We start from the raw sequence: 18608 nt of genomic DNA, 5'->3' as shown, positions 1-18608 counted from the left end.
CCCATAGCCATATTACACAATAAGTCGCGCTCCCTACCATCAGGAAGCTGACTACGTCTTTGAGGACCGTCCGAACCAGCGGACTCAAGAATAGGACCAAGAGAATGAAAGAAGTTAGCAGCTACAGAAGGAGTACGACGTCGAACAGACGGAGACAAAGAATAGCCCAGAGGGGTAACAAGAGAAGTACCAGAACAGAAGGAACGGCAGGAGAAACCAGAACAGTAGAGACAGCGGGAGCAGGAGTATGAGGAAGTACAAGTGGAGGAGCAGTAGGGACAGGAGCAGGTAGAGGAGCAGGAACAGCAGGAAGTGCAGGGACAGGAGCTGGTTGAGGAACAGGTACAGGAGGAACCACAGGAACTGCGGTATCCTGTGCGTACGGAGGTGGTGATTTCATAAGATAAGACATTAAGGGGTCCTCGATACCTTCCTCCTTTTTGTCCGTATCCGCCGGTGAAGCAGGATAGCACTTATCGACAGACATACGTTGTAATCTATCAAAGACTTCCTTTTCCTTTTCCTCCTTATCTCGCTGAAACTGCTCTGCTTTCTTTACAATGGTAGCAACACCATCTCTCTGACTACGTTTTAACAGTCTGATTTCTCTCTGTTTGGCTTCTTTACGCCACAACCTAAAAGCATCAAACATGGCCGGCCTTGATTTTTTCTTAAACAATTTAGTCTCGAGATTATCTAAGATCGGGGTCTCGAAACTACCATGAGGTGGCCAACTAAGGACACCATCTTTTTTGGTATAACGGATCCAGTATTCATTAAAAGTAATCGGACCTAGTCCGTGCTTACTGTAGAGCTCGTAAGTGGGAGTTCCAACCGGAGGTATCGTGCATGAATCCTCCAGTCGGGAATCCGTACCACAACGGCGAAAACAACTGAACAAAGTACTACGGCTAGGCATCTCGCACACTAGCTGAGTTTCACAAACTTCAAGGGTTACGGGATTTACCAAGTCCCAGCAATGAACAAAACCCTCGGTTATTGGCGTCTGCAGGCGTCAAATATCACGACAAAGAACCAAGTACTAAGAACCACAAATGCAATGGAACCATGCAACAACTAAGCAACCACAACTAAGGACTCGGGGAGCGACCCACAAATACTAAACTCAAAGATCGATGGCGTCACCAGGAAGGCCCGTCAATCGTCTCGCAGTACCAAGGTCTACGCCAGGCGCCAAAACAGGTCTACAGTCAGGGCAGCAGTCCGTTGCAGCCGTCAGGAGGCGGGAATCTTCGTGGGAAAAGTCGTCGGGCCACTTATTTCGACAACAGGATCGATGAAGCGGGGTGCACCTTCCCTCGGAGATTTCACACGAAGTTCCTCACGATCGTCGGGCTTGGACCGGTACCACTGATGCAGCCCCACGATGGGCGCCAACTGAAGGACTGGGTTTTTCTAAGACCCAGCGGTGCCAGAGGACAACACCTAAAACCTTCGTGGGTAACCTGTTCCGGCGTACAAATGACAGAGACACGGGACACTTCCTTCGGCGTCAAAGATTCGAGGTTTATTTACTGCAGGGAACACAGAAGTCACAGTAAGTACAGCGTGTGTATGTTCGAGGAGACTGCTTCAAATTGTTACTGTAGGTCGCTCCTTTTATACACATTTCTGTCATACGTTAACATGGTACACAAAGGTTTACAACTTGGTTCCCAACATTATCCCCGAGAGGGGTCGCTTTGATGTATTCAGGGTCCGGAACATAAGTGCGGAAACATTTGGTAGTTCCCAACTGTAAAAACCCATCTTCCCACCATTAGTACATTCCAATCAGCAATAAACAGATCGAAGAAGGAACAAGGACAGGTGCAGAGGAAGACAGGACAGTGGGGGAATCGGAAAAGGGTGTAAAAGGGTGGTCTCGGGAAACACGAGCTGCAGGCATCAAAGAGACGCGCCTAATGAGATGCACGGCTAAGACAATAGACCGGCACGGCAAGATGAGCCTCGAGCGGGGCCATCTGCCTTACAGTATCATCCCCCTCATCATAAAGACACTTTCAAGGGAACATGTGTCTTCTGCAAGAGTCTTGGGAATCCCAGGGTCGCGAAGCGGACAGCGTCCGTTCGCTGGCTACTTGAGGACAAGAGACAAAATAGATGCCGTATCTAAGATGGAACCCGTGGGCTCGGATGAAGTAACCCATGAAACAAACGAATGGTTTAGGTTAGCACAGCGAAACTGCGCATACTTACTAAACTCGTCATTTGCGGTTCATAGATACCAGACTCGACCATATTCGTACGAGTCGAAAACACCACTTACAATTGTCACGGAACCTCACCCTCTCATAATAAAGGCCACACGCTTGATCAAGTGTTTTCCACCTTGCGTGTCGATATTTCCCCCCCCTACACCAGTGTTATGGTCCGATCATTTTATAGTCCATTGTCATATTTTTGTGCTAACAAGCCAGTGAGTAACATCCCTAGTCGGTCTTGTCAGGCCCTTCGGACTTTTCACCGAGTCACCCCGGAGATGTTGGCCCAAGCTTGTCTATGCCATCCATGTCCACTGTCTGGCATTTAAGAGAGGGATTTGGATTCTCTACAGACATGGCTCACGGATAGGTTAGATTAACTTGCTCCTGTGACCTTCTCCCGCAAATCTGCCAGTCGAGCCTCTGCCCCATGGTTTACTGAAGCTTTGGCTTTTTCGCGGCGACAATGTAAGGCCGCAGAAAGATCCTGGCACCTTCAGTATGACGCCACGGCGAAGTTGGCATATAGGGCTGCCATTAAATCTTACCATCGCGACATTCTGACAGAAAAGAAAGCCTACTTCCAGGAGAATTAAGGCGGCCTCTAATACCAGCAAGAAGATATTTTCTATCGTGCGTGAATTCACTTCTCCTGAAACCAGTACTCCATCGGGCTCACACTCGGAATCCTGGGTGACCTCTTTAGCCAATTTATTAACGAGCAAAATAAGGACCATTCAAGACTCTTTCCCGGCGGCCGGGGTAGGGGCATCCCCAGGCGCCAGTATTTTGTCTGGCCCTTTAGCTAATGTGGAGCCCACTCTCTCGGAATTTCCCCCACTGTCTGTTGCAACATCTCTGGATATCATATCCAAACTAAAGACAGGTTCCCCTCTGGATCCGTGTCCAGCAAAATTTTTTGCGAGAATGGTGGGAGTAATAAATCCTATCATCAACCCCGTGCTGAATCTTTCTCTCAGCTCTGGAGTGGTCCCCCCAACCTGGAAGCAAGCCCTTGTCATACCGTTGTTGAAAAAGCCCAATCTGGACCCAGAGGTGTATGCCAATTATAAGCATATCTCCCTTCTGCCAGCCCTTGCCAAAGGAGTTGAGAAACATGTACAGAATTACCTCTCTAATTTCCTTGAGAACAACAACCTCAAACACAGCACACAGTCAGGCTTTCGTACCAACCTGAGCACTGAGACTGCGCTGCTGGAAGTTACAGAAGTTATCAAGGAGGTACTGGATGCAGGAGGCAAGGCCATGCTGGTAATGCTCAACCTATCGGCAGCATTTGACACCGTCCCCCATGAGGGTCTCCTTGTCAGACTTACTGAGATCGGTCTGCGGGGGACGGTGCACAGCTGGTTTAGATCTTTCCTAGCGGGCCGGTGTCAGACGGTCTGGGCCCCCCCTTTCTCCGCCGCGGTGCCGTCATTGGAGGTGGGAGTCCCGCAGGGGTCTATTTTGCACCCGACTCTTTTTAATATCTTTATGACCCCTTTGGCGGCACTGGCGGAGTCCTTTGGGGCCCAGATCCTGTCATATGCCAACGACAATCAGCTCCTCTTCACGTGTGGGAAAGGGGCTGATTTCGATGGGGAAAGCAAAGGAGGCTGACTTGGTGCTGTGTTTAAATGGTTCCAGCAACACAGCCTCAAGTGTAACTCAGATAAATCCGAGGTGCTTTTCTTCGGCTGCCGGTCGGATCCCATCTGGCACTCCTGGTGGCTTGAGAATATGTTTCCTCCCTCAGCTGCCTCCACGATGGCCAAGAACCTTGGGCTAAAGATTGATAACGATCTGTCTATGAAGCTCCAAATTCTCGGCCTCACAGGAAGATGCTTCGACCTTCTCAAGATGCTTCGCAAATTTCTCCCACTTCCCTCGCTGACACACAGGAAAATCACGGTGCAGGCGCTTATTGGATATCGCCTTGATTATGTTAACATTCTGTATTTGGTTTGCCAGAACACCTTCTCCAGCGCCTGCAAATAGTTCAGAACTCTGCTGCACGCGCCATATTTGGACTCCATTGGCGCACCAGAGTTTCCGATCTTTTGCAGACTCTGCACTGGCTGCCCATCCGGAAACGTATTGTTTTCAAGGCTCTCACCTTGGCCTTTAAAGCGCTTCATATGACCGGAGCTAAATACATCCAAAGGCGGCTGGCTTTTTACGAGCCTGCCAGATCTCTGAGGTCAGAGTCGTTGGCTCTGGCCTCGGTCCCGGTCATAAGAAGAGTGCGGGTTGGCGGCCGTTCTTTCAGGCGCTTAGCGCCTCAGCTGTGGAAAACTCTGCCGATTACTCTCCGAAGGAACCCTAACCTGTTGACCTTTAGGAAGGACTTGAAATCCTGGTTGTACGTTCAGTAGGCTCTTTCCCTCCTTGTCTCTGTCCCCTGTTCGTTTTGGGTTAAAAGCGCCGGGACACTCCTCGGAGTAGCCGAGCGCTATATAAAACATACCATAACTTAACATAACATAACAAAATATCTAGTGATGGTGAGAGAGCGCTTTTGGCTATTATTCATGATTTGGTTCAGAAGGATGTGGTGGAGGAAACAAAAGGAAATGTGTGCAATAGTCCTGTGTTGCCGATTCTTAAAAGAACAGATCCTTCCCAGCCCCCTGTTTATAGATTTGTGATTGATCTACGAGTAGTAAACAAAATTGTTGTCCCACAGTTTCCTGTCATCCTGGACATCACAGCCCTGCTGATGATGATACCTGCTTCGGCAGCTTGGTTCTCTGTGATCGATTTGAAGAATGCTTTCTTCAGCATTCCCATCGCTGAGGAGAGTAGGGATATTTTTGGCTTCTCTTTAGGAGGTCGAAGTTTCCGATTTAAAAGAGCACCACAAGGTTATTGTGAGAGTCTCTCTAGTTATAGTCAGGCTCTTAAGTCCCAGCTTGATACTTTCCCTTTGCCTTCAGGTGCTACCCTTATTCAATATGTGGACGATTTGTTGGTGGCTGCTGATTCAGAGGATGTTTGTAGGGACGTGACTGTTGCACTGCTACACCATTTGTCTGATCTCAATCATAATGTGTCACCCTCCAAGTTGCAGTTTGTCCGCCAAGAGGTTACCTACTTAGATCATCTCTTGTCGAAGGAGGGAAGGCGATTGACCCCAGAATGTATTCAAGCTATTGCACGAGTGCCTGTACCGACTACGCAGAGAGAAGTGCATGCCTTTTTGGGCATTACCTCTTATTGCAGACAATGGATCCCCAATTTTTCTTCATTAGCTAAACCTTTGTTAGCACTTACATTGAAGGATACCCCTCATCCGCTTCCTTGGACTGAGGAGTGACAGAAGAGTTTCTCTGACTTACGTACTGCTCTGTGTTCTGCTCCTATGTTGGGTACCCCAGATTATAGTAAGCCTTTTAGGCTCGATGTCCATGAGAGAGAAGGTTGTGTATTGTCAGTCTTGACCCAACAGTTTGGAGATAAACAGAGGCCATGTGCCTATTTTTCAGCCACATAAGACCCTGTAGCTAAAGCATTTCCTAGCTGCCTCATAGCTACAGCAGCATCAGCAATCTCTATTCGCCGCAGGAGACATATATTTTTAAGTGGGACATAAATCTCAGATTTTTTAGTCCAAAGCGCAAACGACCAATAGCAACCGCAAAGTTTGGAAACTTTGTAAAACTTTTAAAGAGTTGTCTCAGGCTTCTCTGACCTTGGCTGGATGACCAATTCTGACAGGGAGAAGGTAAGGGGGGGAAATAAGAAGTGTTCTCCAAAGCAGTCTCAAGTCCAGTTCTACACTGTACATCAAGACCTCCATAGGCTTCAATGGGGTTGTCCTGATGCTCGGAATGCAGGAGGCTGAGGATGCTGAAAGATGTGCTGGGTGCAGTCTGGTCGACAGGGGTATCCTTGCAGTTATTCCTTGACCAGGGTAAAGCAGGGAGACTTTGACCACAGGGGTCGGTGTCCCTTGAAGTCATCTTTGAGCCAGGAGAGGGCCCGTTGCAGCTGGGCTGCGGATCTGAGTATACAGTGGGTCCAGAAGTTTCCATGTTGAATTCTGGTGTCCATCCTTGGTGGCCAATCGCGTCTCAGATGACACTCTCTGGTCTAGCTGACTTGAGCGCACCTTTTGGCCGGTGAGGATTAGTCTTTTGGGTTGACTGTTGGCAGTCAACGGTGATTCGAAGAATGTGGCTACTGACTTTCCGGAATGGGCTACTTCAGCTTTGAAGGCCCTGGTGCTGGTTCCAAGGGGTCAGCCACATCACCCTTTGAGTCACTTCTTCGGCCTGGAGCTCAGGAGTGGCTTTTCCCCAGAACCAGGAGTCACAGGCACAGTCTTCTCTTTGCTTGCTCAGGGTGTGGCAAGTGCAGTCTGGCAGTCGGTGCAGCCTCTTTTATAAGGTCCAAGTGTCTGTAGGGCAGTCCTTCTTCTGATCTATCTCCAGTTTGGTTGGGATCTGAGGTTCAGGGAGCCACGGGTGCCATATTTATGCCCAGAAAGTGTCCTGGAGGGGATGATGACATCTTTAGCCAATGGAGTTTTAGGATCCCTCCTGTCCTGTGACCATTCTCGGATATGCGTGGCATTTAGCAATCTCAGGGTGTACAACTCCACCCACCCCCTAATATGACTGAACCCTTCTTTGGATATATGGAACTTGTAACCACACCCTAGAGGTGAGGCTACTTGGAGGCTAAACTCCCATGGAAAACATGGTTTGGCAACTGGTACTGTTGCGTAAGTTACGACTTTGGTATAACTCTACAAGGGGTGCCTTCCCACCCATGAGTGACACAGTTGAATTTGGTTCAATGCACATGCAATGAATGCGAAAGACAAGTCATTGTAGTCCCCCAAAATACTATTCAATGTGCAATAGACTTAGAAATATTGCTTTTAGGTTACTTACAATCTTATAAAGGGATCAGGGACACTGTGGAACCAGTAACAATCCTTATTTCATTATTCACAGTATCATGCACTATACTAAGAAGAATGAATATTTTTATGCTAAAAAGATTTATTAGTACAGGAACAATCAGTTTCTCTGTACATCTAAAACAACTGAACAGAATATTATAAAAAACAAAAATGAGACGTAAATAACGAGAATAAAATGAACTTCTCTAACTTTGTTAAAATGCCATTTAAAATGTCATTTAGAACTTCACACATTAATGCCTACTTTTATGCACTATATTATTAGAGCGTGAAAGGCAGAGCAACTTGCAGTCTACAATTTCTTAGTGAGAAAAGACACACTTCACATCTTGTTGTCAGGAAAGGCTGTCATGATCAGTGGAGGCATGTAGACAGTTTTTCCCCTGATGGGAAAACACCCACTGCTGCAGCAGTCAGTTTGTCTTCCTCCGGGAGTAGGCTTTCTCAACTTCAGGCAAGATGTAGCATCCGTGAAGTGTGAAATGCGCTGGCAGCAGGTGAGACCTTCTCTGGCACAATCTCGGATGATAATATGGACAACAGCCCTCTCCTGACCAGTGATCAAGTGGCAGTACTTATATCCTAAATCTTATAAAAAATTGAAATTTCTGACATAAGTTTAGGAATGTCCGAGACAGATTATGTGCATGAAGGTATGCGTTCCAGATGTTTCCTTATCAACATGCCAAATAATATCAATTTAGACTAGATTATTTTGTTATAGGTCTATATGTGTTCTTAGTTAACCTGGACATAGTGAGGAGGAGACACCTGACGAAGAGGAATGTTGCATTAGATGTTATATCTATGTCATTAATTGAAGAACTTGACAATATCACAGTTCTTAGAATGATATGGTCTGGTGACATCTGCGTCTAAAGGCAGCCATGATAATAATTCTGCATAAATCAGGAAATAAGTCCATTGTTCAAGTTAAGGGAGATGGTGACCTCCATGGACTCAGATGGTTTTCGGGCATAAATAAGATGGAGTTGGACCCTAGGGACTTGACGTCAGTGCCTCCTATTTGTTTCTTCCGCCAGCCCATCTACCTGAACAAAAGGGTAGCCCTACCCAAGTATGATCAGCATTTGCCCACCAAAGGCTCCTTCCACTTGAATGTCACCTTTTGGGCCAATACCCTATTTGTGCTCCTGCATGCAAGGGGGAGGTGTCCCTCTGTGGCAGGCCTCCTATTGTCCTTGAGCCTGGGAGTCCTTCATAATACTCTCCAGGAGGGCCGAAGGCTCTCTTGTGGCCAGAAACCGCGAAAGGCCACCGGATAAACTGGGCGGCAGACTAGAAACTTTCTAAAGTTGCCTTACCTTAACAGTGACAATACATTTGAGTTAGGCATCAAGTCAGGTTTAATGGCACGATTCATTTCATACCTTGAAGTACCCATTTTCGTAGACTCATTCAGAAGTTAGCTGGCCTGAGAGTTCAGCCTGTAACTCTGCACTGTGGCTATTATCCTTACCACAGCAAAAATGACGATTTGGAAGTTTTGCTGTTAATAATATACCGGTCTCTGCTTTAGCGCTCGATAGGCCTTCGTTAGGGGAGGCTATATATATTGATCAGAGACATGGGGTGCTTTGCCATTAGTTCAGATCGCAAAGTCAAACCAGCAGTTTTGTACGTTGTCACACGCAGTGTGGCACAATCAGTACTGCAGCCCTGGATGGACACTGTAATGTACATGCCCCGGGTACCCCTGGTACCATATACTAGGACTTATAAGTAAGTCAGCTTCTGCAAATTGGGGGCAGCCAATTCAACATACATTTTGTGATGGGTTAGAACACTGGCACTGAGGTCTGGTTAGCAGGTTAGCAGGTTAGCAGGCCTCAGTGTTCTCTCAGAGTCACAAAACCCGCAGCATCAGTTCAAACCTTTGGGGGTGATCATGCAAAAAAAGTGATTTCCTTACAAGCCTTCAGGAGGTTAACTCACAGGGGGCATCTCTTAACATAGGCTATCCCTACTAGACAGACCCGCCCCTGGAACTAACATCCTTCTGAATATTACAACAAAACACAATATACAAGCTTTTGAGCTAAAGACTACACAAACATGGAATAATAACATACCTCAAATTCACCTGACAAGGACTAATAGTGACTTATCTGGGACCGTGTTGGGATGCCAGCACCCTCCACCTTTGGAAATCAGTACTCTTTTTAAAACAGTCACAGGAACAAGAGAGAATAATCAGGCCTTGGCATGAACAGTTCAGCCTCACTACAAGGTTTCATATCTTCACAGCCCATACCCAAGTCATCTATCAACCCTTGATTTATTTGAATCAAATTATGAGCAGTTTGTTTCACTGTGCCCAACATTTTCTTGAAATATGTCACACTGTATCTATCTTCTACACATGCCGCTCAAATGAGAGTCACAACTACGGATGTGCGGAATGTTGCATCCGTGGAATTGGTAAAATCTTGGTCACTCCTTGTTACTCTTTAAAGTAGTTCTAGCCAAATTCCCCCAATCGCGGCTTGGTGGAATTAATCTCCAACGAAGGTCCAGAAGATGCAAGCTGGCAAGCGTGAACAAGAGTTGTCATACCCTAGGGCAAATTTTGAATGCTGGTGGTCGCGGTCAGAGGGCTGATAATTGAGTATATCTGCTGCCACACAAGTAGATTTTTGACTCGAGCTGCAGCAAATTTCACTCGAATGGCCACACGCTCTTGTTCAATACCGGGTGCCGTTTGTGCTGATTATCAGTGCTAAATTGCTAAGTGCTAGCTACATATTTTCCACCCAATTTCGTAACTCAGCTTGATCTTGCTGAGTTTTGATGTAACTCCAAAGAATTCCTCAGAATGAAACTCCATGAGTTCTGCCTACTCTTAGTCTCAGCTTGCTTCCTGGGTGACAATCCTTTGGAAGTATAATATCACCCACGCATTTCTTCTGGGTTCTTATAGTGTTTCCGATGACTGGCACCAGCTTTTTTGCAGCTGGTGGCAGTTTTAAGGATGTTTCTGTATTTTTACAGGATTTTTGCATATTGACATCTCAGTTTTTAGGTCGAGCCTAGCGTTGCAGCGCATGCGCTGCTCGCTCTGCGAGGCATGCTGTAGTAGGGTATGATGTTGAAGTGCTGTGGAAGCCTCACCCACTCTCCGCCCATACTTTTCATTGGTGATGGTATTGTCTTTGGTAAACGCTGGCTTCGGATTCACTATGAGACTACTAAGTCCCTCCTTGTTACTGCCCTGTCTCTTTTTGTGACCGTCTGTCAGGACTGGCTCTTTTACATGAGATGTTACACGGTCTGCGTTATGTAGTCGGTGAGCACTATTTGCTTTCAGGCGCACACTGCTCAGCAGTGGCGCTACTTCCCCCATCGGTGGCTGGCTGTGGTGCGTGCCGCTCACTGGCCGGAGGGGCGCCTGCTGTTTCGGCTGCACACGCGTGAAGAGGAGAGGTACACTTTCTCCCGGAGGGAGATCAGAGCCGAGCTCTAGACCCACCTTCTCCTGCATGTGGTGCTCTCACTCTCCTACCCAGGGCCCTACCAGAGCTGCGGTCAGTGCCAGCCGGCCCTGTGCCCACCTCTGATTGATGAAGTAAGCTTGCTTCTCAATTTTTGATTGGTGAAAGATCCAGTACATGTCACAATTCCCTCTCAGACGTATAAGCAGCTGATACAGCCCAAGTCTTTGGAGAGTGTCGTGGTCTGAAGTAGAGATCATAATCAGAGACATGGAACTGCTTCCAAGCCGCGTAGGCCCTTTGCTACCCCTTCCAGCCACCGAGTGCGGCTGCACGCCCAGTCTGCTGTGCTGAGAGTCTGGGGGAGACCAGTATTTCTCGGCGAGAGAGCAGGTAAAATACCAGGGGATGTTCGCATAGACGGGTTTCACTGGGGGATCAGCACCGCCCCACACCCGAGCAGGGCCCTAGAGTCAGTCCTTGAGGAGATCCGAGGACTATTTGCGTACAGCGATTGGCCCTTCAACCCTGCCCCTCTGTACTCCAGTCAACTCACCTGGAACAGCACCCAGGCCAGGTTCCCCAAGGTATGGGCCACCACCAAAAGGGTTAACAATATCCGCATTTTGGAAAGCGTGAATGGCTACTTAACACCCCTCCCCATATAGAGTAAGGACCAGGGCTAATTATCTTCCTTCAGTGGTGGAACAAGACTACACCTCCCCCACTTGAATTGGACACTAGACCTCAAAACCTTTCTGAGCCACAGACTGTTCCTCATTGGACATTAGCCCAACCCTACTCTTCAGCAGCCCTGCTTTGCATCATCATCCCAGAAGAAATGCATTTGATCCCCTTTCTCTGCCCCCCTTTATCTTGCTCCACTGCAACCTTCATCGATCTCCAGCGGTGTGCCTCTGTGCTCTGGACCATAAGGCCACCTATCTACTGCATATAAGTGGCCTCAACATTAGCCCCAACTTTATAGGTGAAACCCCATGCTACCTTAGAAATAAAACAAATTGTGTGTACCCTAAAACCGGCAGTGATGTAGAGAGGGGGATGAGTGGACACAGAGTGTGAACATTATATTTGTGTTCCGTTCTGAGTAACTTGGAGAATTTGGGCCTGCCTATGGACATTTTCTATTATTGAAGCTGCCCTGTGAGTGGGGGCCATACAATGGCCATGGTAGTTTTGCGGGCCACGGTGCATTGGCTAATTTGTGAAGTGTTCATTAAGCCGGTCTACTACGAGGCATGCAGTGAGTGGTACCTCATATAGGTATAACTGAGTGAACAGTACTTCTGTACAGATACCTAGCATATCTTCGCCCTATGGCTTACGTCTGCCCTGGAACACCAGATTGCGTATCAGAGACATCATTACTCTGCTGCAGATATGCCTTTCCTTTGGTGCTTCCAAATCTTTGTAGGTACTGTGATGGTTGCTTGTAGCATGTGCTTTCACATTGGCACGTCCCATTTACCCATTGCATCCCCCAAACCACCCCTTCTCCTTTTTGTGATGGATGCAGCTAATTGCACTCAACTCCTTCCCCCTCTCGGTGCATGTTTGTGAATGGGGCTCATTATCTATGCAGGGTCCTCTTGTTCTAATCAAGCCGCTCTCCCTCCTCTGCTCTTTTCCCTGTGGGGAGGTGGAGGTGTTCTCTTCATAACCACAAACAGTTAACTAATGGAGCATAGGACGAAAGATACCTGGACCAGCAAGTGCTGGACACCTTCCCAAATGAGAGTATCCTCTTTTCTATGCACCCATATGTGTTAGTCTTCACTTTGATCATATCTATTTAGTTGTTTTTTTACTTTCAAAAGAAAATGCTATTGACGGCGATGACCTAGAGTGTTTCGTCCACATTTTCAATATAAAAAAAATACACAATTATTTGTCCTGAGTTGGAGACCATGTGACTGCACCTTATCAGGAATAAGTGGTTTGATGGGCCACATACAACCGATGAGGAAGTGTGTTGTGGAGTAAATGAGCGTCTTCAAAAACTACTTAATACATAGTATGTTGCATTTTTCTACATTTGTTGGGATTTATACATTACTTGCGATGGCTAGTTCTCTATTTTGTTGATTATTACTTCCCTTCCTTCTCTCTTGCACTAGCACCTAAACGTGATCCTGGTCCATCGCACAGGTGCAGCTCTGATACTCTTGCACACTGTTTCCTAAAAAGCCATAATTTTAGCTGTATAGTTGTTCTGATGCTTGAGTCTTTCAGCGTGTTTGATTGTTTGGGTAGAATGTTGCTTAGTGAACACTATAACCTTTATTACTATTGACTAAATATAGGAAGGCACCTTAATAACAGTCCTGCAGTTGCTTGTTTGGTCACAGTGGTAATTCCTCATTCCTAATCCTCTAGGCAGCGCTGCAGCTGTGTCTCTGTTCCCAGTGGTAATTCACCATTCTTAGTCCTCCAGTCGGTTCTGCAGCTGCTTCTCTGGTCCCAGTGGTAAATCCTCATTCTTGGTCCTATAACCAGTACTGCTAGCTTATTCTCTGGTTCCTGTGGTAATTCATCATTCTTATTCCTCTAAACAGTGCTGCAGCTGCTTCTCTGGTCCCATTAGTAATTCCTCATTCTTAGTCCTTTAAGCAGTGCTGATGCTGCATCTCCAGTCCCATCGGTAATTCTTCTTTCTAAGTCCTCTAGGCAGTGCTGCAGGTTTGTCTCTGGTCACAGTGGTAATTCCTCATTTTAAGTCCTCTAGACATTGCTGCAACTGTTTCTCTGGTCCTGTCTGTAATTCCTCATTTTAAGTCCTCTAGTCAGTGCTGCAACTGTGTATCTGGTCACAGTGGTGATTCCCAATTCTCAGTCCTCTAAACCGTAGTAAAAAACAATATCATTTACAAGGCCAGTAGCCCTAAATTTAAAAAATGCGAGACACATTGCATTGCAAATGCTTGTTTTGACCTGCTGCTTGCACAATACAGATCAGTTTAATCATTATGTACATAAATATTCTACTTCCTGCAGCCTCTTAAAGTGCTTTTGAGATGGGTGAATTTCAAAGACCCCGAGTATTCTGCCCCTTATCCTCATTGAAATGGGCTTCTGTTACACGTTGCATTAATTTTGTCTAGCTTCAAAATGGCGCCCTCAATAGAGAAAGACACCACTGTCTTGATTAAAGGGTCTTTTTGTTGGTGATTGCAATTACCCTCCCATGTGACTACCATTAGGAAGAGTTCAGAATCAGTGCTCTTCCTTGTTCAAGCTATGGAGGAATGTTCTCTACGATGGGGGATGCTGGAGAGAGACCTGAGCTGGCAGCTTATCAGACCGATAACCATCCTTTTACCAATCTCAAGTCTTCGCCCCAACCACTCGTTGGTGCCCTTGGTGTGCTAGTTGTGACAGCAAGCCCATTCTAATGTTTGAGTTTCAAAGGTGTATTGAGACAATGTTTGCATCGCTCTCCTCCATGCGTCATCTCTTGCTACCTGGAATCATGTTTATTTATTTATTATTTATTTAAAGGTTTTATATAGTGCTGGCTAGACCCGGAGGTATCAGAGCGCTTTACATGGGTATCAGACAATAAATTGCAGGTTACAGCTTTATAAAGGTTACACAGTTATTAGAGCTTGGCAATTTTAGTTACAAGTAAGTTTCAGACAAACAAAAAGGAACATACTGGTAGGGAAAAAAGCTGGCACGGGGAGATATTCAGGATCATACATTCAGATTCCTGCACCTGAATTACCTCCTTCTAGGTAGCAGGTATGTGGTGGAGTGAGAGACAGTCCTCTGGGTTCTGGAAGGCAGACTTGTACAAAGGACCATAAGAGTGATTTTCCAGTTTGATTAGCAAGATCTAATCTTATGATATTTACTTGGGAAAAAGGCAAACATTCTGAAACATGCAGCTTTTGCGGTACAGAGTACCAGAATCCACACCCTATTTTATCAGTCGACTCCATACTATGTGATATTTCTCAATGCTAATACAAAGTCCTGGGGTGTTGGATTTTATAGGGTGAGGTGAATATCAAGTCACCTGCAAGGGCACTTGTCATCAGGGCCCTTGAATGGCTTACTCTGTGGCCAGGTGTGTTCTTGAACCACATTTGTTGTTTGCCTTTTCCTTCTTTGCAACATATGATTCTCTCGGTTTAGCAGTGAGACTGTACTTTAATGCTTTGTGCTCCATTGCAAGATCTTCTGTGGGGGTGATTAATAGCAACACCCCCGGGATAAACAATATCGGGGTCCATTAATTCTAGGAGGGCGATATTAACAGGAATTATGGGTAGAACCCTGAGAAATTACTGCATAATTACTCATTCCGTGTCCTGTTTCCTCAATAATTAATTATTGTCACTACGACTATAAACAGATAAAATCTTCAGGGAGCACACAAAAGGTCTGGAGTAACTTTGTGGAGCACATGATCCCCCTTACGTTCGACCAACGTTGCCTGTAAGTCACAGCATTTAATGTACTTGGCACCAAGAGCCAAGTCTAGAATATACGTCTTGGGGCTGCCATTTAGAGGGTTTCATTAGAAGACCAGGATAGGTCTGCATAACTACAATTTACTTGGTTCAGTGAATTACACTATTGTTTCCTATCAAAGCATTATAGCTACATAATATTTTCATAGCAAGTTACAGTTTCAAAGCACTATAAATAACAGGTGTTACTATCACAACGAAATCTAAGATCTGGAAAAGGGACCTCAGTTCTATCAATACAGATGAACGAGCAGACCACTCTAAATCTGCCTTCTCCTCCCAAACTGACATGTCCGAGGTACAGGTACTCACTGACTTTTACAACTCGACCATCTCTAACATCATGGATGACATTGCACCACTCCAACAAAAAAATGCCTCAATAAAAATATCCAAACCATGGTTCAACGACAATTTAAACGTGGAATGCCGCAACCTTATGCCAGTTGAACGATCCTGGAGATCCAAACCCTCCTCGAATCAACTAAAACTCCTTAGAGAGGTTAGGAGCTCCTACAACAAACAAATCAAGAGCACGAAGGCAGACTACTTCAGATCCCAACTTGATCAAGCCACTAACCGCCCCAAGAACTGGTTAAACAGCAATCAGTGGAAGCTCCAAACCACTCTGACTCTGGAGTCAGCCGACTCTCATGCGACAAACTGGCTGCTTTCTTCACTGAGAAATCAAGACTCATCAACATTGAACTCGCTTCTAAGAAGGCTCTACTGACATCCTACGGGTCCACATCACCTCCTGTCCTTAGAGCAGCTCAAACCTTAACAGCCTGAGCACCAAGAACAATGCATCATGAGGCACCTTTACTCCCTTCAGTGAAAGAGACAGCAACAAGATTGTTCAGAAGACCAACCCATCTAATCACTTAAACGACCCGTTGCCCCCTCCCATCTTCAAAGAAATCAGGAATGTCGTCATTCTCATCTAGACAAAGATTGTCAACGCTTCACTCTCACAAGGAATGATCCCTGATTGTCTAAAAGCAGCTCAGATATCATCTATACTAAAAAAACTAATGCAGATAGAGCTGACCTTAACAACTTCTGCCCCACCCTAGCCAAACTCCTAGAAAAATACGTCCAATCACTACTCTGTAATCACATAGAGATTTTCCATCTCCTGGACCAGTAACAATCTGGCTTCAAGAGTGGGCACAGCACTGAATCGGCTCTCACTCACATTATGGATGACATTTTAAAAATACTTGACCATAATGAATCTTGCCTCCTAATCCTCCTTGACCTTTCCTCTGCCTTCGATACTGTAAATCACGACAACCTCATATCCATTTTGAAGAACAGGATGGGCCTCTCCGGTCAGGTGTTACAATGGTTCTCGTCCTTCCTCCACCACAGATTACAAAGAGTCAAGGTGAACCACTCTCTCTCCCAGCCCTCTACTGTTTCCACGGGGGTCCCCGAAGGGTCCGCCCTATCTCCTATACTTTTCAATCTTTGCTTGGAACCACTAGCTGATACACTAACTTTCACGAATATTATCTTCAATATGTATGCGGACGATACACAACTTTATCTGAAAATCTCCTCCCCGGATAACATCATTTCACTCAACTCTACCCTAACGTATACTCAGAACTGGTTAACCGAAGACCACCTTGTGCTCAACACCTCCAAAACAGAACTCCTTCTCATCTCTCCTCCGAACCACATCCACAAGCTGGACCTCTGGTTGAATCCCCTCAGTGCCTTCAACTGCTCCCCCCTTACTATCTACTCAGCCAAATCTCTCAGAATCACCCTGGACAAGCATCTGAACATGAAGAATCATATCAGCAACGTGTGTAAGGGAGCTAATCACTTGATGAGGATACTCAGAAATATCAAACCATTCCTTCCACAAGCTGATTGCAAGCAGGTGGTCCAAGCGCTTGTCTTGCCGAGACTAGACTATGGCAGAGCTGTGCTCTGTGACCTCCCCAAATATACCTTCGCTCCACTAAGGGCATCACTGACCGCTGCAGCCAGATTGGTTATGGGCAGGAAATCCGCAAATGTCCCCAGTCCTAAAATCCCTTAAGTGGTTGCCCTGCGAAGCACAAATTCAGATAAAGATTGCTTGTCTGTCGCACAAAGCCCTCCATTATTCTCCTATGACCCCTTTGTCATGTAATTGCTCCGTTTGTTAGTCTTATCTGATGCCGTTATTACATTTGTTACCTCATTCCATCCCTCTGTATAGCGCTCTGATATCCTTCGGGATCTTTTTTACGCTACATAAAACTTTAAAAATAAATAAATAACATAAAATCACACCCTTAGCTGACGTGTAAGAAAGGAAGGAAGAACCTGCCTTATCGGGCTAAGAGACATTTTAGAGCCTGGCCAAAGTAATTGTCCAGGGTCCCCACCTTCCAAGATCCCCCTTTGGAAAATAAATGTTCTCTCTATAAATCTCACCTCTGTTTATTTTTATAACTCAGTCTCTCTTCTCTCAACCCACATTTACAGCTGAGTCTGGCTTTCTTTCTTGCCCAATGGCATTTTAGGGATTTTGGGGGCCCTGAAAAAAACATATTTCAAATGTTTGGTGTGGACCCTGTTTTTGAAAATTTGTTTTCCATCACAAGAACTTCATTGAGTAAAATAAATGGGTTTAGATTTAAGAACTGGGTCCACAAAATATATCTTAGCCAGGGTGCCAAAAATCCTTGCGATAACACTGACCGAGCTTCAACTTTATGGTCTGTAGATCACCACCTCCCAACTGTGCAACCTCTACCCTCGGAGCCCTTAACATGTAGAAATTCGCCTCCTCCTTTCTGGAAACACAAACACAATATTTCCCAAGCAGCTCTTGGCTTTCTTTCAGAATATAAGCCCGAGCTGGCCAGCATCCAAGCAAGTAGACCAGGCCTGGTTGCTTTCAATGGCTCAAGTTTTCATTTTCTAGAAAACCTTTACAGAAGGCCAAGTCTCCTCTCACTGTATGGTCTTGGGCCACCATTAGATCTCTGACAGACAAAAGCTGAATTTTTAGGTCTGGCGTTAGCCAAGACCTTTTGATTTTACTAAAATATGTATATTATACTTACATGATGGGGCGTTCAGCCGCCCCTCTTCATCCATTGGTCTGTTGTTGTGTCATTGCTTCTGTCCACTACACCACACACCTTGGGGCAGTGGGGCAGCATACTTAAACCGCTGATTACCTCCACTTTGAGTGACTGCATTTCGCTCTCTCACATGGAGCACATCCGCACACAAGCTAGCTCCCTTCAGTGCCACTATTTTTGTTTTTACTTTATAATTACTTTAGTGCTGTGTTTAGAGCCGGATGTGCTAGCAGAACAATTCTGATGCACATTCCAGGCCTCATTTATGAGGCCCCACTGGCACTTTCGCACTGCCGGAATGTATCTTTTTTGATGATCAGGAGATGCAATGTGCCACTGCATATTTATAAGGTCACATAAAGCCACGTTACATAGCTTTTCATGGTGTTATAAATTTATGCCCTTCCACG

The sequence above is a fragment of the Lissotriton vulgaris genome, chromosome 2_1, assembly GCF_964263255.1.
Source record: "Lissotriton vulgaris chromosome 2_1, aLisVul1.2, whole genome shotgun sequence".
NCBI classification, from domain to species: Eukaryota; Metazoa; Chordata; class Amphibia; order Caudata; family Salamandridae; genus Lissotriton; species Lissotriton vulgaris.
This window is presented reverse-complemented; position numbering follows the sequence as displayed.